The sequence below is a fragment of the Podarcis pityusensis genome (genome assembly GCF_964106645.2).
Source record: "Podarcis pityusensis genome assembly, chromosome: 4".
Taxonomy (NCBI): domain Eukaryota; kingdom Metazoa; phylum Chordata; class Lepidosauria; order Squamata; family Lacertidae; genus Podarcis; species Podarcis pityusensis.
The window spans coordinates 81454726-81474663 of record NC_138027.1 but is presented as its reverse complement, the minus strand read 5'-3'; the positions used below and the strand labels follow the sequence as shown (position 1 = coordinate 81474663).

The window sequence follows — 19938 nt, the reverse complement described above, 5'->3', positions numbered from 1 at the left end:
TATATATAAATATATAATGTATTTTTATATAATATATTTTATTATTTTACTTTTATATTTTATAATATATTTTATATAAAATAAAATAATATAATATTATTTTGTTTTGTTTTGTTTTATTTTAAAAATGCCATTTTCCTGGCCCTTGTGTGCTCCTCCTTGGGTGCCCCTTGCACTGATACAACAATGATACACACACACAATGAGTGCAGTGATAGGTTACTGAATGTGATGCAAAAAAAACTGCAAACTGCTTTTGAGGTGATTTGGTTGGTTGGTTTTTACAATCAACGAGGTGTATAATTTTTACAAAGTCAATAAAATAAAAGTTGCTAAAGGTTTGTCATTTTTAAACAACTCCAGGTCCACCTTCTGTCAAAGTGTTAATTCTATCGTTCAGGAGGAAGCTATCACTGCTTTGGAACACATTTTTTAAAAGAAAAGCCTGACACCTTTTAGCTGAATAACTTTCTAAATAAATGTCTGAAGCAACTAATGCTATAATTGAGGACTTGTTTATTGTTATATTTACTCCAAGAATACCCCTTTGTCCTACCTAAATAGAACCCAAAAAGGCAGACATGAATGTACAAAATATTTTTTAAAAATGTGATCCCATTGAGATCCCAAGATGAAATTTGCAGGTGGCTCTTAGAAATATTAAATAATCAACACATGTTTGGGGGAAATTGTTAATTGTATTAATTTTTTAATTTTAAAAAATTTAAAAATTTGTAACTTAAATTTCAAATTTAGTGTAAGTCCATCATATGATATGATTTACATCAAAACTAAAATCACCAATCTCATCAGAACTTCTTGCACTTTTATAAGCTGCTTAGAGACTATGTAGCAAGCAACTAATTAATCACATAAGTTGTTTTATTTTTGATATTTATTTAAAATAATAACGTTAGCTAACTGATTGCCATATAAGAAATGTTCTAATTAAAGATGGTACATTGGGTATGTTTAGGTTAAATCAGCAATTCCCTACAGTGAGACTTCATGCATGCATACGAACCAGCTGCATATATGACTATGTTAATTACATTCCTAATATATTTTTATTTTCTAATTTCAGAACAGTTGTTTAGGGCATGTTGTATTTTCTCACAGTTCCTTTGCGTTTAGGGCGATGAAGATATTGATTGACTTCTCTGCAGGCACAAGAAAAGCCTGACATCTGTGAGATCAGGAGAAACATCTGTCTAAAAAAATTTCAGCAGACATACAGAGCAGGTGGTAATATAAGAAGTAATCATTTTATCTCTTAGAACTTGTTGGGAAATACTCACGAGGCATTAAACTACTGAAAGGCTCATTTGGAAAGAAGGAAATGCTTCATTAAAAGGTCAGGGGGAAAGTCACTTCAGTAAAAACTTTGGACTCTGCACTGAGCAACCTGAATACAGTGGTACCTCGCAAGACAAAATTACTCCGTTCCGCGAGTATCTTTGTCTGGCGGTTTTTTCGTCTTGCGAAGCAACCCGATTAGCGGTTTAGGGGCTATTAAAGGCTCAGCGGCTTAGCGGATTAGCTGCTAAAAGGCTATTAAAGGCTTAGCGGCTTAGAAAAAGGGGGGGGAGCGGAAAAAAAATCTCAAGACTCGCAAGACATTTTCGTCTTGCGAAGCAAGCCCATAGGGAAATTCGTCCTGCGAAGCGCATTGAAAACGGAAAACCCTTTCGTCTAGCGGGTTTTCCGTCTTGCGAGGCATTTGTCTTGCGGGGCACCACTGTATGCACCCAACACACAAGCAAATGACAATCCTAGTGTTACTGACAAGGAGGTGGATTACTGAGAAGTGAAAATGAAACAACTGAGATCTAATCTAATAAACTCTTTATTAATAATGCTAAATACAACTGCTTTCATAAGTGAGTGAGTGGTGATACTATATTGTGCATAACTTCACTAAATGTACTATAATATAAAATACACACACACTATTTGTGTGTGTGTAGTGTGTGTATATATGTACACACACACACACACACACTGTATGTATACAGTATGTATATGTGTGCATGCACATCTCAAGATAAAAATATTTAATTGTTTGACAGCCTTAATTATAAATTTGAAAGCATGTCCACTTTTGCCTGAGTGAAGTTCACTTCTTTTTAGAACCAAATGGTGGCTGCAACAGCTGGATTTGATTTTGTAAAATATTCCCGAAAGGAACATGATTTGGTCTCATTGGTGGAGATTAATGTTTTAGAAACCACTCCTAGAAAAGGAGGAAAATGATATAACACAGTCACATTTTCAACGGGTCAGACAGGGCAGGAGACTTTTATGAACAGTATGGCCTTCCCCTGATTCTCTCTTTTTTTAAAAAGCCACATCTTCATAACTATGAATTTCCTCTTGGCTTTGGCCTGCTACTGTATGAGAGCCTTGATTAATCTCTCAATATAAGAGGACTATGTTTTGCCAAGTTCTAATGGAAACCAGGTCCGATGGGTACATTTCTGTTTCTTGCTGCATCCTTATCAGACAGAAACTTTTAGGATGTCATTATGTTTCAGCACTGGGGAAAGAGACAGTTCATTTTTAAATAAGTGCTGAAAAGAGAGAGAAAATAAGTTAGAGCTGTGGTGTTTTCAGCCAAGCTGACTTATTGGGAAACATGGGTTTTAATGGATTTTTAAGAAATGCACACAGAAACCATTACGGTAAGTGCTTGCTTGGGGGCGGGGACAATGATGGTTTGTGTACACGTTATAGAATACACCTTCATTCGTGTTTTATGATTCTTATGGACAAAAATTTTGTTGCATTTCATAGATTCATAGAATCATAGAGTTGGAAGGGACCCCAAGGTCATCTGGTCCAACCTCCTGCAATCCTGACAAGACAGAAATACTGTTTTTGTGGGACAGGGTGTGGGCGGGTGTGGGGGATTCCCTGGTCCTGAATGGGGTAACTGTGCCCCTGAAGGACCAGGTGCACAGCCTGGGAGTCATTTTGGACTCACAGCTGTCCATGGAGGCGCAGGTTAATTCTGTGTCCAGGGCGGCTGTCTACCAGCTCCACCTGGTACGCAGGCTTAGACCCTACCTGCCCCCGGACTGTCTCGCCAGAGTGGTGCATGCTCTAGTTATCTCCCGCTTGGACTACTGCAACGCGCTCTACGTGGGGCTACCTTTGAAGGTGACCCAGAAACTGCAATTAATACAGAATGCGGCAGCTAGACTGGTGACTGGGAGTGGCCGCCGGGACCACATAACACTGGTCCTGAGAGATCTGCATTGGCTCCCAGTACGTTTCCGAGCACAATTCAAAGTGTTGGTGCTGACCTTTAAAGCCCTAAACGGCCTCGGTCCTGTATACCTGAAGGAGCATCTCCACCCCCAACGTTCAGCCCGGACACTGAGATCCAGCGCCGAGGGCCTTCTGGCGGTTCCCTCATTGCAAGAAGTGAGGTTACAGGGAACCAGACAGAGGGCCTTCTCGGTAGTGGCGCCCGCCCTGTGGAACGCCCTCCCTTCAGATGTGAAGGAAATAAGCAGCTATCCTATCTTTAAAAGACATCTGAAGGCAGCCCTGTTCAGGGAAGTTTTTAATATTTAATGCTGTACTGTTTTTAACACTTGATTGGGAGCCGCCCAGAGTGGCTGGGGAATTTCAGCCAGATGGGTGGGGTATAAATAATAAATTATTATTATTATTATTATTATTATTATTATTATTATTATTATGCAGGAATCTCTAAAGTATCCATGACAGATGGGCATTCAACCTCTGCTTAAAAGCTTCCAAGGAAGTCCTACCCCCCAGAGCAGGAGGAAAGAAGCTTGTTTCCTCTTCCATGTGGCAGCCCTTGAGATATTTGAAGATGGCTTTCATATTTCCTCTCAGTCTCCTCTTTTCCAGACCATTCATACCCAGCTCCTTCAACCATTCCTCATAAGGTTGCCTTTTTATTACACCATTTTTTTTCCTTTAACCACAATTAACCAGAACTTAAAATGTATGGTGTGACTCTTCCCTTGGTATTTTAATCTTGTTTTTAAGTTGTATTCATTCAACTTGTTTTCATTATTGCTTGTTAGCTGCCCTGAGCCCAGCCTTGGCTGGGGAGGGCGGGGTATAAATAAAATTTATTATTATTATTATTATTAGTCTGCCACTCTGTTCACGACACCACACTGCCTCTTTGATGGCTATTAGCCATGGCAGTGAAATGACAACTTTGTGTGCAGGAATTTGGGCCTTTGAATACTAGGTGCAAGGGACAAACAACAAGGGACGACAATTGCCATCACGTCTAACTCCATAGGTTTTTAGAAACACCTTGGGTACCACAGTTGGCAATATGACGGTGCAGCAAAACAGGAGTGAGAAACTACTTTAAAAAATCTTTCAAGGCCTGCATTTCCTCCAGGCTAGTCTGTCAGGAGCTATATGTTGGCAGTGGATAGGGTCAGGGCCTCCATGTGTCCCCCTGTTTTTCTTCCATCACCCTTCATCTGTTTTCGCAACCCATCCCCTCTTCCTCTCCCTCCCTGCCCATCAGACTGCAGTGGTTGGGGCAGGAGAAGGAGATGGCTTTTGCACATGATATATGAACTGATAACTTGTGGAGGAATGCATGAAATTAGGCCGAGGGCCACAGAGTGCCCACCTTTGTTCTGACCTAGCGAGGTCTGTTCCTTCAACAGTTTTATTGGCTATTCTTAGGGAACGGGAAACTTGGCAGTTAAGCCAAACATAGGTTTGGGCTCCCACGTAGGGACCTGTACTGCACGGTGAAGCCTTGTGGGATTGTGCTTGTTATATTAAAGATTGCACAGCATTCTCCCCAAAGTCTGAGCATGTGTTTGTGTTTAGGGCAGCAGCACTTATGGTTAGCAATCTGTCAGCGTTTCCATTAGGAGCCTTTTTCTATCTCGCCCCCCCCCTCCAGTGCCTCATGTGCAGGAACAGCTCCTACAGTTTCTTCCCAAGAAGGACTTGGCATTCAGAGTTTCATTCCAATTTTTTTTGGGGGGGCATGAAGTTTGGAGCTTAGGTTAGTTTTAGGTTTTCGGAGCTTCAGAGAAGCGGGCAAACTTATAACGGGCACGGTTTTGGATTCCTCCTTTTGCATCCCGTTTAAAAATAAAAAGATTTGTGACACAAAGGATAGCTACATTCCTAGGCATAGTAAAATTATACACTCTTGCACAGAACAGTCAGATAGTTTTTTGTTTTTTTTTAAATGGAGAGCAAAACTGCTGGGAATTCATATAGGTGTGTTTTTGTTTTTTCTTATGCAGCCTTTGTATTTACTCAGAAGTGTTCGAAAAGGGATAACTCCCAAGTCAAGACTGCAGCCTTAGGATACATTCCTGTGCATACATGGAAATAAACTTGGTACTAAATCACATTTAACTCGGCGGTACTTTGTTTTGAATAGACACACATAGCGAGATGTTTAGATATTAATGTGTACTATACTCAGAAAGGACTGTGAGCGGTTGGAAAAGACAATAATATCACTATTTCAGGGCACAGACGGTTTGGAAAAAAATAGGCAAATGCAAAATTAGTTATTATACAGGATACTCATAAGATGTTGATATTAACAAGTTCTAGGAATCTGTTGTGGGGAACCGGGGAGCAAGGCTGCAGTTTTAAGGACACATACCAGAGGTCAGAGACTCTCTTGGTTGTCCTTTTGAGCAGACCCAGCGCACTGAGCACGGACACCCACAGTCGCTGCCATGTACCACCATTGGCAGGATTTGCAGCTACAGCAGCAGATGTGTTCTATGCTTATGAGAATATTTTATTATTTTGCTAGTTATGCTGTTTCAAATGTGCCTTTTATATATATTTGACTTCACTTAGTAATGCTTTCTTTTGAAATGTTTAAGATCATTTTTTTTGTTAACTTTGCTAAATGTGCATTCTGCAGTTGACCTCCTCTGTAGTGTTTTTTAAATATTTAGGATAATATTTTATTATTGTCTTTTCCTACTACTCCCAGTCCTTCCTGATAATTATGTTTGAATGAATGCTAATTGTCTTTAAATTTCCTTAACTTTATATTTGACTTTCTTCAGTAATGTTTTACTCTGGATTGTTTTATTAGACGTTTTCATGTAAATAATAATAATAATAATAATAATAATAATAATAATAATTTATTATTTATACCCCGCCCATCTGGCTGGGTTTCCCCAGCCACTTTGGGCGGCTTCCAACAAAACACTAAAATACAATAACCTATTAAACATTAAAAGCTTCCCTAAGGTTGTAAACTGCTTTGAGATTCCCCCCCTAAAAAAAATAAAGCAATATAGAAATGGTAATAATAATAATAATAATAATAATAATAATAATAATAATAATACCTGCAAATTAATATGGCTAGAATTAAGATGAAAGTTTTGGGGTTAAATATAGCGAAAATTGATGCATGAAAAAAAGTTTGTCTTCCTTCTGCATAGTCTGCCTTCACCAGATTCCCACAGGGAAGTGGTACACACAGCCAAAGAGGCAGGATTATACCCTGTGCATCTGGCTGGGTTTCCCCAGCAGATGTGTGGCGACTTCAGTTCTGCTAGGTGCTACTTCCACAGCATGTTTCCTTTGGGCAACATACTGGTGAAGGAAACCTCTTCCTGTCCCAATTTGGGTTGGGCTGGCCACCTATCCATCACTGGCTGTTATGACATCAGATGATTGACAAGCGGGTGGCCCCACCCACTTGCCAAAGTTGGCCCACAGCATGGGCAAAGACTTGGCCTGCTGGGGGGAAAGTTCCTCCACCCCTTGCTAGTGGATCTGTTTATTGCCCAGTATATTTAGTCTGGCTCTCTTTTTAGCCAATATGTGGTTTTATATTGACAAAGAAGCTCCACTTTGTGGGGGTCGGGTCATTAGAGTATTCAAACCTTCGTTAAAGTGCTTTAAAGACTCTCTGAATCACTACGTAAATGCTAGGTGCAATTACTCTTCCTCTTAATCCAAGCTTGCATTCCTCATTCAGTTGATGTTGTGTTGTACTTGCCTCTCTTCAAAGCAAAAACATTCGAAGCAGGCAAGCGTAGTAATATGTTGAGACAGTTGGCAACAGTTCCTTTCTTCCTTTTAGAGTTCTAACGCCAGAGCCCCCAAACTGCCTTTTAAACTCAGGAGAAGCTTAAGTAGCAATTTGGGGGTTCTGTGGGGCCGCCTCCTGAGAAGGAATCACCGAGGAAAATGTTGGGTACGCAGCCCACTGGGCACGTAAAACAAAGCAATATGAAAGGCCAGATTATATCTGTTGTGAGCTGAGGGTTGTTTTGTTCGGGAACAGTGTAACCACGTTGATTTAAACCAGCTGAGGATGTCTCACAAAATGTTCTAGGGATGTAATCTGCAGAAAATATCTGTGCCTTTCTGGTCCATGCAAAGCCTGGAAATTGGCAGTTTGCAGTGGAATCCAGCAAACTCGTTTTCCTAACGTGGTAACAAGCCCCCCCAAATCCAACACACAACCATACATGGTTATCCCTATGAAGCCAGAGCCGTGATTGGCGTGTCACTAGAGAGAACACAGTCGTCTGGCGGTCCCTTAACTTCTATCCTTTTCTTCACACCGTAGGAGCTGAGAATTCTTCCCATTGTAGACCGAAGGAGCTATCTTATGAGAGCATGTTTGAGAGGAAATTGGCACACCCTGTAATTTGGTAGAGATGTGATAAAACGAGTAGTATAGAACAGCGAGATCTTTCAGGGACCTTGGGGTTTTTTGTATGTATGTTGCAGTTCGCAGATAGAGAAAAATTACTGTGTTGCAAACAGACCCATAAACCAGTCTAAAAGCCGGGGTGTGTGTGTGGATTTTATCCCTATGTGCACATTTACTTATTTATTTACTGCATTTATATCTCATCCTTTTCTCCACGGAGTTCAAGGAGGCATACATGGTTTCCTCCCTCCTCATTTACACCTCACAATAACCCTGTGAGGTAGGTTAGGCTGCGAGGCAGTGACTGGGCCAGGGTCACTCAACGAACTTCATGATTAGGGATTTGAAACCCGATCTCCCAGGCCTTAGTCTGACACCCTAACCACTATACAACACTGACAGCAATGATTTACCTCTTTGTACAGTGGTACCTCAGGTTACATACGCTTCAGATTACATACACTTCAGGTTTCAGACTCCGCTAACCCAGAAATAGTGCTTTAGGTTAAGAACTTTGCTTCAGGATGAGAACAGAAATTGTGCTCCGGCGGTGCAGCGGCAGCAGGAAGCCCCATTAGCTAAAGTGGTGCTTCAGGTTAAGAACAGTTTCAGGTTAAGAACGGACCTCCAGAACAAATTAAGTACTTAACCCGAGGTACCACTGTACTCATTAAAGCAATATTAATGATGATAATGTTACCTTCACAGGCCCTGCAGCAGTGGTAGGCCAGGTCAGAAGGGGTCTATTTTGGGGGTTGCCTCCAACTGCCTCCCTCTCTATTCTTCACCTCTTCATTTTCATCCTTCCATCCATGCATCCTCTGGTTTCCTTCTCTGTCCCCTCCCTTTTCTCTTCCTCGTTCCTTCCCTCTCACCCTTCCTTGTAATCTTTTCACTACTTCTTTTCCCCCTCTCCATCCTTCACTCTTTCAACCCTTCTCCTCCATCTCTCTATTTCCCCACGTTCTGCGTTCACATTTTCTCAGCTCTTTCTACCAGGAAAGCTATTACAGTGCTTGCTGAGTAATGTGTATTTATATGACTTTGAATATCTCCCTCTAATGAGACCTATGTTATGACCACCTAGTCTTCTTGCTGATCTTTGTAGGCAACTCTGGAAACTTCTTCATTATCAGTTGACACACTATTTGTCTTAATGGTGAACTTATTATCTGGATGACACACACACACACACAGAGAGAGAGAGAGAGAGAGAGAGAGAGAGAGAGAATCAATCTTGGAGAAGCCCCAAGATTTGCGGAAGTACCCCCCAAAAAAACAAAAAAACAAACAAACAAAAACACCCCACACTTTAGGCAGGGAAAAACTTGGGGCAGGTAAGCAAAACAAGCCCACACTCAGTTGCCCAGAAATGCTAACTCTGTATATAGGGAGGAGGTACAGGAAAACAGATTAACCCATGGGTAGGCAAACTAAGACCTGGGGGCTGGATCTGGCCCAATTGCCTTCTAAATCTGGCCCACGGACAGTCCGGGAATCAGCGTGTTTTTACATGAGTAGAATGTGTCCTTTTATTTAAAATGCATCTCTGGGTTATTTGTGGGGCCTGCCTGGTGTTTTGATATGAGTAGAATGTGTGCTTTTATTTAAAATGCATCTCTGGGTTATTTGTGGGGCACAGGGATTCGTTCATTTATTTTTTTTTCAAAATATAGTCCGGCCCACCACAAGGTCTGAGGGACAGTGGACTGTCCCCCCCCCGCTGAAAAAGTTTGCTGACCCCTGGATTAACCTTTTGGTTAATCAGATGTGGATGAATGCTTGCAGGCATTCTGTGAGGTCTTTCTGGTGATCTGTTTCCTATTTATAAATAATAAAATTATGGTTGTTTCTGATTTTTAGAAGACATCTGAAGGCAGCACTGTATAGGGAACTTTTTAATGTTTGGTGTCTTATTGTGTTTTTAATATTCTTTTTAGGAACCACCCAGAGTGGCTGGGGCAACCCAGTCAGATGGGCGGTGTATAAAAAATAAAATTATTATTATTATTATTATTAGTAGTAGTAGTAGTAGTAGTAATGGTATCTCTGCCCACAATCATCACAGCACTTTCCCCACTGTGCCTGCTGTGGCAGGCACCAAGCTAGCATTACCTCTGAATGAGGTTAGAGCAGGGCATGCAGAAGAATTGGATATTCATTCACCTACCAGGTAGTTGTTCACACCTTTAAGAAAAGGGGAACCTTCCATTCAGATAGTTTCGTTATATGTGAATCGAGTTTATGTGGAATTAGGCCAGTGTACAGGACAAAATACATCACAGTAAATAAATAAAAGATATCCCTTTCCCAGTTATTAAAATTTCAAACTCCCCAAAGCAGAGTCATGGGAAATTTGGATGTGTGCCCTCTTGAGCCGTCATCCTTAGTTTATAAAGAACAGTATAGTTTGCAGTGACCTCATATTCACTTCCAGTATAACTCCATTATGTCTCAGTTGCCAAAAAGAGCCAGGGGTAATAAATGAGTGCACTTAGTATTATGCATTTTTGGGACGCACTGAACAAAGCGGTTCATCTAAGTGATCTGCTAATAGAAAGGTTGGCAGCGGAAACGCACAGAAAATCTCCGATGGCATCTTAAAAATTAATTAGAAAATAATAACCTATGGAGTGGCACAGCATCATTTTAGACAAGTTGTATTAATCATCCTGCGCTGCACCTTGCCCGTGTGTTGGTCAAAATAATAAAATAAAATCAGGACTTTTCAGATTTTGTCCTAATGAGAGCCCTGTGATCCTAAGTGATATTAAAAATATTAAGCAGTATAGATATTAAAGACTCAATCAATCAAGTGCACTTGCTTGAAAAGGAACATGTTTTATTGAAACCAATGGGCAAAGCAAACAGGGAGGGACAAGAAGAAAACGTTCATTGGTAGGAAGGCAATAGAGCAAGGAGTCTGATAATGCTGAGGATTATTAAAGCATTTATGGTGGGGAGGAGATAGGGTAAACTCCAGGTCTTCACCGAGAGCTGTTGCCTCTTTTAAAAAGCTCTGCAAGAAAATATATAGCAGCTGTGCTGAGAGGCTGTGAAAAAGGAAAATCATTTTCCTTTTTTTTTTTAAATGGAAAGGGGGTGGAATAAATCCCCTTTGCAATTTCTGTGGGTGAAACATCCCTGCCCCAACATAACATTGAAAGGCTGGATAATTCCACCAGGGTTTCCAGTCACCACGCAAATAGTTGGGAGGGAAATCCTGCCCTTGGAGTGATATTTGGAAATGCTTGATTTCCAAATACACACCAACTCATTCAATGTATTCTTGGCATGGGTGAAGTGTGTGTTGACATGTGCAAATGTGCTGGTAGCTGAAACAGGAGGTGGGGGGGTGGGTCAAGGCAGTGGTGGAGCAATGGGTGCCTGGGGTGGCAGGATGCTCCGTGGGGCCTCCGAAGAGCCGACCTGCCTCCTCCCACTCAGCCGCCCTACAGCTAAGGGGGAGGCACCGGACGCACCGTTTAGGCAGCGCGGAACCTGCGGGCATCCAAGCCACCTTGTCACTCCCAGGAGAGACGCATGGCTTGGGTGCGCTGCAGGCCCTATTTTGTCACACACACCCTTAGTGGTGACACCCAGAATGACCTGCCCCCACTGCACCCCCCCTTCCTCCGCCCCTGGGTCAAGGTAGGAGAGGATCCCATGAAATGGCAGTGACAGTTGAATTCAGAAAAACTACAACTCCAGCTTCTCCCCATGGCAGTGGATACCAAGAGCTGTGAATGTGTGCTGCCTCCCCCATGCTCTTACTGAACCCTTCCCTTTAATCTGCCCCCCCATGCAGTTTAAAGGATCATGGCATGGGGGTGAGGTATTGTCATCTGGTGACATGCTTCCTCTAAGCCTGAATCCCAGAATTCAGCACTACAATTTCAACTGGGGGCCATTTGTACAGATTATTAATATACTGTACTAAGGCTGCCATCCTATGTGGAATCAGACGGGAGTAAGTTCAGTGTAGACGTGCGTCCCTAGGATTTTACAGTTAATCAACGAACTGATAGCTCTGCCTGCAACATTTTCAGATGTAGATGGACTAGCGTACCTTATAAACCAAACATACAACCTGTCTTTTTTGCTCTCTTAACAACCATCCCTCATTGTGCAAAACAGGGCTGGATGAGTGTTGCTCATTGAAACCAATGATAGATGGATGTGGTGCCTTGGCCCCTTAATGCATCATTCTCAACCAAATGCTTTTGTAAATCACCAGGTTGTTTGAATATTCATAAAACTGTTAAAGACGGTAAAAAATTGTTAGGTTTGCTTGGCTTGTTGCTTATATACGAGATTTTGGAACTTGTGGTTTGAAGTAAATGTTTTCCTTATTTTTTGGCTTTTGTAAAATGGATATTCTCATGCATTAACAGAAATCTAAGACTTAGGATTTTAAAGTACACTATACCCATTTTGAGGTCTGGAAGTACTGCATTGACTCTGTGTTTGTTTGGTTGACATTGATTTGACCCCTTTTATTTAGGGCAGGTCTGCACTATTGGGGGTAAAGGAACAACACTTACCGTAAGTACCCTGACCCTGGGGGAGATGGAAAGGCAACATATTATTTCCTCACTGATTCCTTCTTGAGTAACCCCCCCCCCCCCAGGCTTTACTTCCTTCATCCTTCCTCAGTTATTGTTAGACCTTCTTTTTGTTAACTTCATGACTCCAAGATAGTCACATGTAAGCTGATACTCAGAATGGCTTTGTTTGCCAAGAGTAATAAACCTTTAATTCTTTCAACCAGAAGTCTTGCTGATGATTTATGGTTGCACACCACTGCAATGTGTGTGTTTGCGCGCGTATTCACACAGACATACAGTGCTTTTTCTTGTGGTATGCAATGGTATGCAGTAGCACCACCTGCTTCTGGGGCAGGAGGGCTCTCAGTTCCCGTCAGAGCATCACACCCCCTTCCCCAAGTCCAGGAAGCATTTGTTCAGCTTAGGGAAGGAGACTCGATGCTCTGACAGGATCCTGGAGCCCTGCTTTGTATTTTATTATTTGCCCCTGCTACTCTGGACAGCTTCAAGCATTTACAGGAACATAATGAAACATCAAACTTCCCTATACAGGGCTGCCTTCAGATGTCTTCTAAAAGTCAAATAGTTGTTTATTTCCTTGACATCTGATGGGAGGGTGTTCCACAGGGTGGGCGCCATTACCAAGAAGACCCTCTGCCTTGTTCCCTGTAACGTCACAGTGAGGGAACTGCCAGAAGGCCCTTGGAGCTAGATCTCAGTGTCCGGGCTGAATGATGGGGGTGGAGATGCTCTTGTAGCAGTGCCTTATGCAAAGTGATTTCATGTTAAACTCAGAAACAGAATGTATCTCATTTTTCATGGCAACTGTGGTTGCCAGAACTCATACACTTTGGTTACTTAGTGCCTGGTGTTTAGATGTCTCCTCCAAATTGCTCCCTGAGGCTTCAATGTTTCCCATGCGTAGAATTTGTACTGCAGCTTAGTGTGTTTGTTGGGTCAGAGAAACATGGCTGTACCCGTTGAAGAAATGTGCTCTGCAAGAAGCACGCATAGGCCACATAGATGGGTTTCTCTTCTTAAGTGAAAAAGAAAGTTTTGTCCTCAAGTCTCTGCAATTCAACAAGGCACTTAAGAGGGCATCTTCTTGATCATGTCTGCAGTTTGTTTGCTGTGAGTAGGCAGGGAGACAAAGGGGATCAAAAGCTTTCTATCCTGGAAGGGAGGTGGAAAGCTGCTCTCTTGAGAGTAAGGGTCAAAAACTATAGCAACACAAGTATTTGTAAAGAAAGGGAAACTTAAAAGCCTTGTTCAAAATGAACATCAAACAGAATCCAAGATGTACTAAAATGGCTTTGCTCTATCTCTTATTTAAAGAGAAGGAAAACACATATCTTTTGGCTTTCAGAACAGAGTATATATATAGAAAGAGAAGGAAGAACTTAACAGCTGGGTGGATATATTGTTCTTCAGAAGCTGTCTTCACTGCTTTGAGAGCTGTATTGTAAAGAATGTGAAGATGCACAGTAACAGCTTTGTGGTAACCAATATCTCTTCATGAGCCTCATCCATTTAGCTTTTCCAAGCAATTGAGATGAAGTGATGTCTCAATCATCTGTGATGCTAAAATAGCCTTTCAGATGTCTCATAATTCCTTTATTTTTACTTACTTCACATGGAAGCACTTACTGCATGTAGAACATTTGAGTTATGTTGCACTAATAATGACTCAGTAAGTTTCGCTAATTGTTTTTTGATCTGGGTGAATGGGAAGAGGAAATTGTGTAAAATAAATACTCTAAGCATTGTACAAAATAAAAAAAAATCAAAAGAATAACGATAAAGTCACGGTGCCATTAAAAGCAATGATAAGTTTAAGCAACAAGCTAGCACAAACAGCAAATACCAAACCAACACCATGAAATAGCGTACACGCTACAGAACTAAAACGGACATCAAATATGTATACTAAACCCAACAAAGGGACCTAAAACAAGATCTGGAAGAACAAAAGGCACTGAAAAAACAATGTGGGCACCCAGAAAGCTTCCTTAGGGACAGGAGAGGGACTGAGGGGGAGAACAGAGAAGGGCCTCTGTAGATGAAGGGGGTGGTGTGTGGAGGAGATGTTCTGTTCGTAACATGAACTGAGGTTCCAAGCCATGTGGAACTTTATAGGTCAAAACCAAGACCTTGAATTGGCCCCAGAAATGAATTGGAAGCTCGTGCAGATAATAAAGAACCAGCATGATATGTTCATAATGCCCACTCCCATTAAACACTCCTGCTGCCATATTTTGAACCACCTGAAGTTTGTGGAGCATCTTCAAAGGCAGCCCCTTTCAAATTTACAGTAAATCCGAACAGGAGATTACCAAAGCATGGATCATTACAGCCTGATTTCTCGATACATCACCTTTCACCATTCTGCTTTGTGCAGGACTCTAGATGAATCATATTGGTGCATGTAACAGTAATTGGTCGAGACATTTCAATTAAAATAATATGGGTGTTTTGGATATTATTAATTTCATGCAGTCCCATACACTTTATTTTTTATTCATAAGCTTTGTATACAACTCTTCTTTGTTTGCTAACTTTATTTGCAGCGTTGCTCAGGACTGTGGATGTGCATGCACTATAAATACTTTGCTAGTTTGTTGAATCTAAATTAGGAGTAAAGCAGCACAGACTGGAGCATTGCAAACCTGCAAATTGCATGCTTTTTGGCAACTTCTGGACTGTGTTATTTAATCAATCTTTCTCCATTACCTTTGGCTTTCATAGTGATGTTTATGCTGTCAGATTATGTGTTTGTGGGGGAAACGTCTGAGGCTGATTTCATAGTACTTTTACAGAATGGAGAGATTATCCCGCAATAAAATCAAGTTAGACTTGGCTGCCACGAGGCCAAAATCTATCAGCAAGCTGTGAAATAACTAGAGGGACGTGCCTTGCAATTTTCCTCTTCTCTTCGTTGATTCTTCTTCTTCATCATCATCGTCGTCATTGTCATTGTCAAAATCTGATGTGTCTTTGAGATTTGAGATCATGGCCGCTGGTCCCATCACCTCCTGGCAGATAGAAGGGGAAGAAATGGAGGCAGTGAGAGATTTTACTTTTTTGGGCTCCATGATCACTGCAGATGGTGACAGCAGTCACGAAATTAAAAGACGCCTGCTTCTTGGGAGAAAAGCAATGACAAACCTAGAGAGCATCTTAAAAAGCAGAGACATCACCTTGCTGACAGAGATCTATATAGTTAAAGCCATGGTCTTCCCAGTAGTGATGTATGGAAGTGAGAGCTGGACCATAAAGAAGGCTGATCACCAAAGAATTGATGCTTTTGAATTATGGTGCTGGAGGAGACTCTTGAGAGTCCCATGGACTGCAAGAAGATCAAACCTATCCATTCTGAAGGAAATCAGCCCTGAGTGCTCACTGGAAAGACAGATCGTGAAGCTGAGGCTCCAATACTTTGGCCACCTCATGAGAAGAGAAGTCTCCCTGGAAAAGACCCTGATGTTGGGAAAGATGGAGGGCACAAGGAGAAGGGGACGACAGAGGACGAGATGGTTGGACAGTGTTCTTGAAGCTACCAGCATGAGTTTGACCAAACTGCGGGAGGCAGTGGAAGACAGGAGTGCCTGGCGTGCTCTGGTCCATGGGGTCACGAAGAGTCGGACATGACTAAATGACTAAACAACAACAACATAGTATGCACATATAGTATAACATACCCTCCAACATTTCTCAGATGAAAATACAAACATTTCTCACTGCCCCCCAACTGACCCTCCTCTATGCCCCATTTTTTACTCCCCCAGAGTGCATTTCCTATCAGAAGGGGGGTGAGTGCCACCCCTGAATCCTGATTTTATGTTATTCTTTGGTAGATTTGCAAAAAGAAAAACATATCAATAAATAAATGTTAGCAATGGGCAAGATTAGATGCAGGCGCACAAAGCATTAAAAAAAAAAAAAAAACACAAGACTCCTTGTGTTCCACTCTGCTCCCTCTTCCTTCTTGCCCAGGGTGGGCCTGCCCTCTGGGCTGGGGCTCAGTGGTAACAGCCTCTCCTCTACCTTGCCTCTCCTCCAACAGCCTCTATGAGCTGCCTGAGGGAGGATGCTGGCAGTGGAGGTCATGCATACCCTCCAACATTTCTCTGGTGAAAATGGGACACCTTATTCCTTACCTTCCCACATTTCTTTGATGAAGATACAGATGTTTCCTCCAACATTTCTCTAATGTAAATAGGGACAGCCTACCATACCCTTCAACATTTCTCCAGTGAAAATAGAGACGCCCTAAGGAAAAGCAGGGCATCCCAGGATCAAATCAGAAACTGGGCCAGCTGCTGCAAATCCAGGACCATCCCTGGAAGATAGGGACACTGGAGGGGTCATGGAAAGGTAAATGGATGCTTTCTTGCAGCCACAGCTGTTGCTAAGGGCGAATTCTCCAAGCCTGGCAGCATCAGCAGGGGAAATGGGAACATTTCAAGATCAAATCAGAAGCTGGGATGGCTTTCGTAATTCTGGGACTGTCGCTGGAAAACAGGGACACTTTGAGGTTATGGTAAGAGCATACAGTAGTTGTTATTCTGTAGACTATGGCTGAACCCAGAAGAAAATGATCTGGGTTCAGAGTATCTTATGATGTGTCTCTTTCCATATGAATATCCCTACAGGCTGATCTTAGTGTGCATTTTGGAAGACTGAATGGTGAATGGTTTTTATATATGTCGAAAAGTAAAATCATAAAGCGCTGGAGACCCTGTTACTGGGCTGCAGGACAGGGGAGCGAGGAAAGGAAAGGAAAAAGGAAAGATAATTTCATCTTTGGAAAAGACTTTCTCTGTGTGGCACATATAAAGCACTCAGTGGCCTACTTTTTGCATGTGAAATCAATACCATACAATGGTAAAATGAATAAAGCTGTCACTTTAAGAGGTGATGTCATGCTTGTCTTGTCAGGGCCCATTAAAGCACAGAGCTCTTATTGGTTGTGTTCCAGGTAGAAATGCAGAGTGCAATTGCAGCTTTTGTAATTTTAGAAGGTTTGGCTTTCGGAGCTATATTAACCTGACAGAACTGATTTATCCTGATGCGGCAATTCAAGGTCTACATTTTCCTTTTGTTAACTTATCAGAAAAGTTTCCATTTTTTTTAATTAGTGATAAATTGCACTTTTTATGAAGTGCTGAGTTATAGTAATTTCCTTGATCCAGTTCCATTAACTTCCTCCCTCTATTGTATAACAACCAGCCTCTGATGTGCCTTCCACATTATGTGGGAAGCTGTAAACTGCTTGTTTATCCTGTAAACAGTTCTGGCTAGACACATAGTTGTTTCCTTCTCTTGGCTTTTGGGGAAGGGTTGACACACAGGCCACACTTATCTTGGCAATGCAGATATAAAGCCAAGAACCCGGACATTTGGGAATTAACAGCAGCATTAACAATAGGTGTGTTGCCTTTATCTACTAACACTTTGCCGTATGCATGAACTACCTATGTGTAGACTGATAAGCTGGAGCTGCATGGAAGCAGTGCCAGACATTTGACAAACTTTCTGAACCTGCCCTTTAAACGCCTTCAAACATGAAGATGATTAAACGCTTGGATCTGGTGATGTTTGCCTAATTCCCACAAGATAGAATGGCAACTGCCAAGCATGAAATAATATAATTACTTAAATCATTTAAAATTAAGGCTGCTGGAATTACAGTCAAGTTAAAAACAAAAAAAGTAGACATTGAGCTTTCATGACAAGTAATTACAACCAAGGAAAGAGTTTTCCATTTCAGAACCAGGCTGCAACGGCAAAAGCAGACATTTTAAAAACCGAATGAACAGACAAACTCTTGATCATTCTGTTGTCTCTGTCACTGAATGCTACTTTTAAAGAACCACTGCTGTTCCAAAAAATATATACGGCTAAATAAACTTAGAAAACTAATCTCCCTCTAAATACACAGTGGGTAAAAGTAAAATATAAACCCTTTTGACCACTACCAAACTTCTCACAAAGCCAAAATAGATGCATGCATACAATTTTGAAAACTGATAGAAACTTATGGTTTTATATATGTTGGAAGCCACCCAGATTGTTATTATTATAATTATGGAACAGGACGTCCCTATTTTCATCAGAAAGATGTTGCAAGGTATGCAGTTGTGCTTCAGCAGCAACAACAACAAAGACCCCATCACCCCAGATCTCTTCAGTCCTTGGCAGGCACATACCCCCAACATTTCTCTAAAAATAGGAAACACCATAAACAACAACAACAACAACAATTTTACCCTGCCCATCTGACTGGTGTGCCCCAGCCACTCTGGGCAGCTTCCAACATATACAAAAACATAATAAAACTATACAGGGATGTCTTCTAAAGGTTGTATAGTTACTTATCTCCTTGGCTCGGGGGTCACATAACCTCATACCCTCCAACATTTCTCTGATAAATATAGGGATGGCCTAAGGAAAAGGGGGGCATTCCAGGATCAAATCAGAAACTGGGACGGCTTCTGTAAATCTGGGACTGTCCCTGGAAAATAGGGACACTTGTGGGGTCTTCAAGTATGATTTTGGACAGCCTCACTTCTTGCAAAACCCACAAACCTAGAGAAACATACAGATATATAAGAAATACAGGACAGAAAAGAACTGCCATGAAGCTTTGTAGGGGCCCATATCAGACCTTTTTGGGAGGTTGAGGGGAGACTGAAGAATCCCCTCAATTACCCTTGTTATTTAGTTTAGGCACAGATGCAGTGCAGACCCCTACTATTTTCTGTCTCCAGTGTTAGCAGTAGTATGCTGTGAATCACAAGCGGGGAGATTGTTGAAGCACTCTGATCTTGCTTGTGGGCTTTCGATAGTCATGTATCTGACAACTGAAAGCACAGATCCAACAGGACTCTTCTTATGCATGCTTATTGTTGTTGTCTAGTCATTTAGTCGTGTCCGATTCTTCGTGACCCCATGGACCAGAGCACACCAGACACTCCTGTCTTCCACTGCCTCCCGCAGTTTGGTCAAACTCATGCTGGTAGCTTCGAGAACACTATCCAACCATCTCGTCCTCTGTTGTCCCCTTCTCCTTGTGCCCTCCATCTTTCCCAACATCAGGGTCTTTTCTAGGGAGTCTTCTCTTCTCATGAGGTGGCCAAAGTATTGGAGCCTCAGCTTCAGGATTTGTCTTTCCAGTGAGCACTCAGGGCTGATTTCCTTCAGAATGGATAGGTTTGATCTTCTTGCAGTGCATGGGACTCTCAAGAGTCTCCTCCAGCACCATAATTCAAAAGCATCAATTCTTCGGCGATCAGCCTTCTTTATGATCCAGCATCACTACTGGGAAGACCATGGCTTTAACTATATAGATCTCTGCCAGCAAGGTGATGTCTCTGCTTTTTAAGATGCTGTCTAGGTTTGTCATTGCTTTTCTCCCAAGAAGCAGGCGTCTTTTAATTTCGTGACTGTTGTCACAATCTGCAGTGATCATGGAGCCCAAGAAAGTAAATCTCTCACTGCCTCCATTTCTTCCCACTTCTATTTGCCAGGAGTTGATGGGACCAGTGGCCATGATCTTCGGGTGTTTTTATGTTGAGCTTCAGACCATATTTTGTGCTCTCTTTCACCTCTTTCATGTATGCATGCTACATTATGGATATTTATTCTGTTTTATGCTCCTGTTGCTATTGCATACGATATACATGCCAATCTGGAGTTGTTCTGACAGATCTGCTCCCCGCC

The 19938-nt window shown here is 41.8% G+C and overlaps 1 long non-coding RNA gene across 1 annotated transcript; it reads right to left on the bottom strand.

The window, feature by feature from the left end:
- Nucleotides 1-37: 37 nt before the first annotated feature.
- Nucleotides 38-2720, bottom strand: LOC308476017. The gene is made up of 2 exons (XR_013985643.1): nucleotides 1737-2720; nucleotides 38-1405 (listed from the first exon to the last, which is right to left on the bottom strand). It is a non-coding gene; the product is annotated as an uncharacterized lncRNA (long non-coding RNA).
- Nucleotides 2721-19938: the final 17218 nt, after the last annotated feature.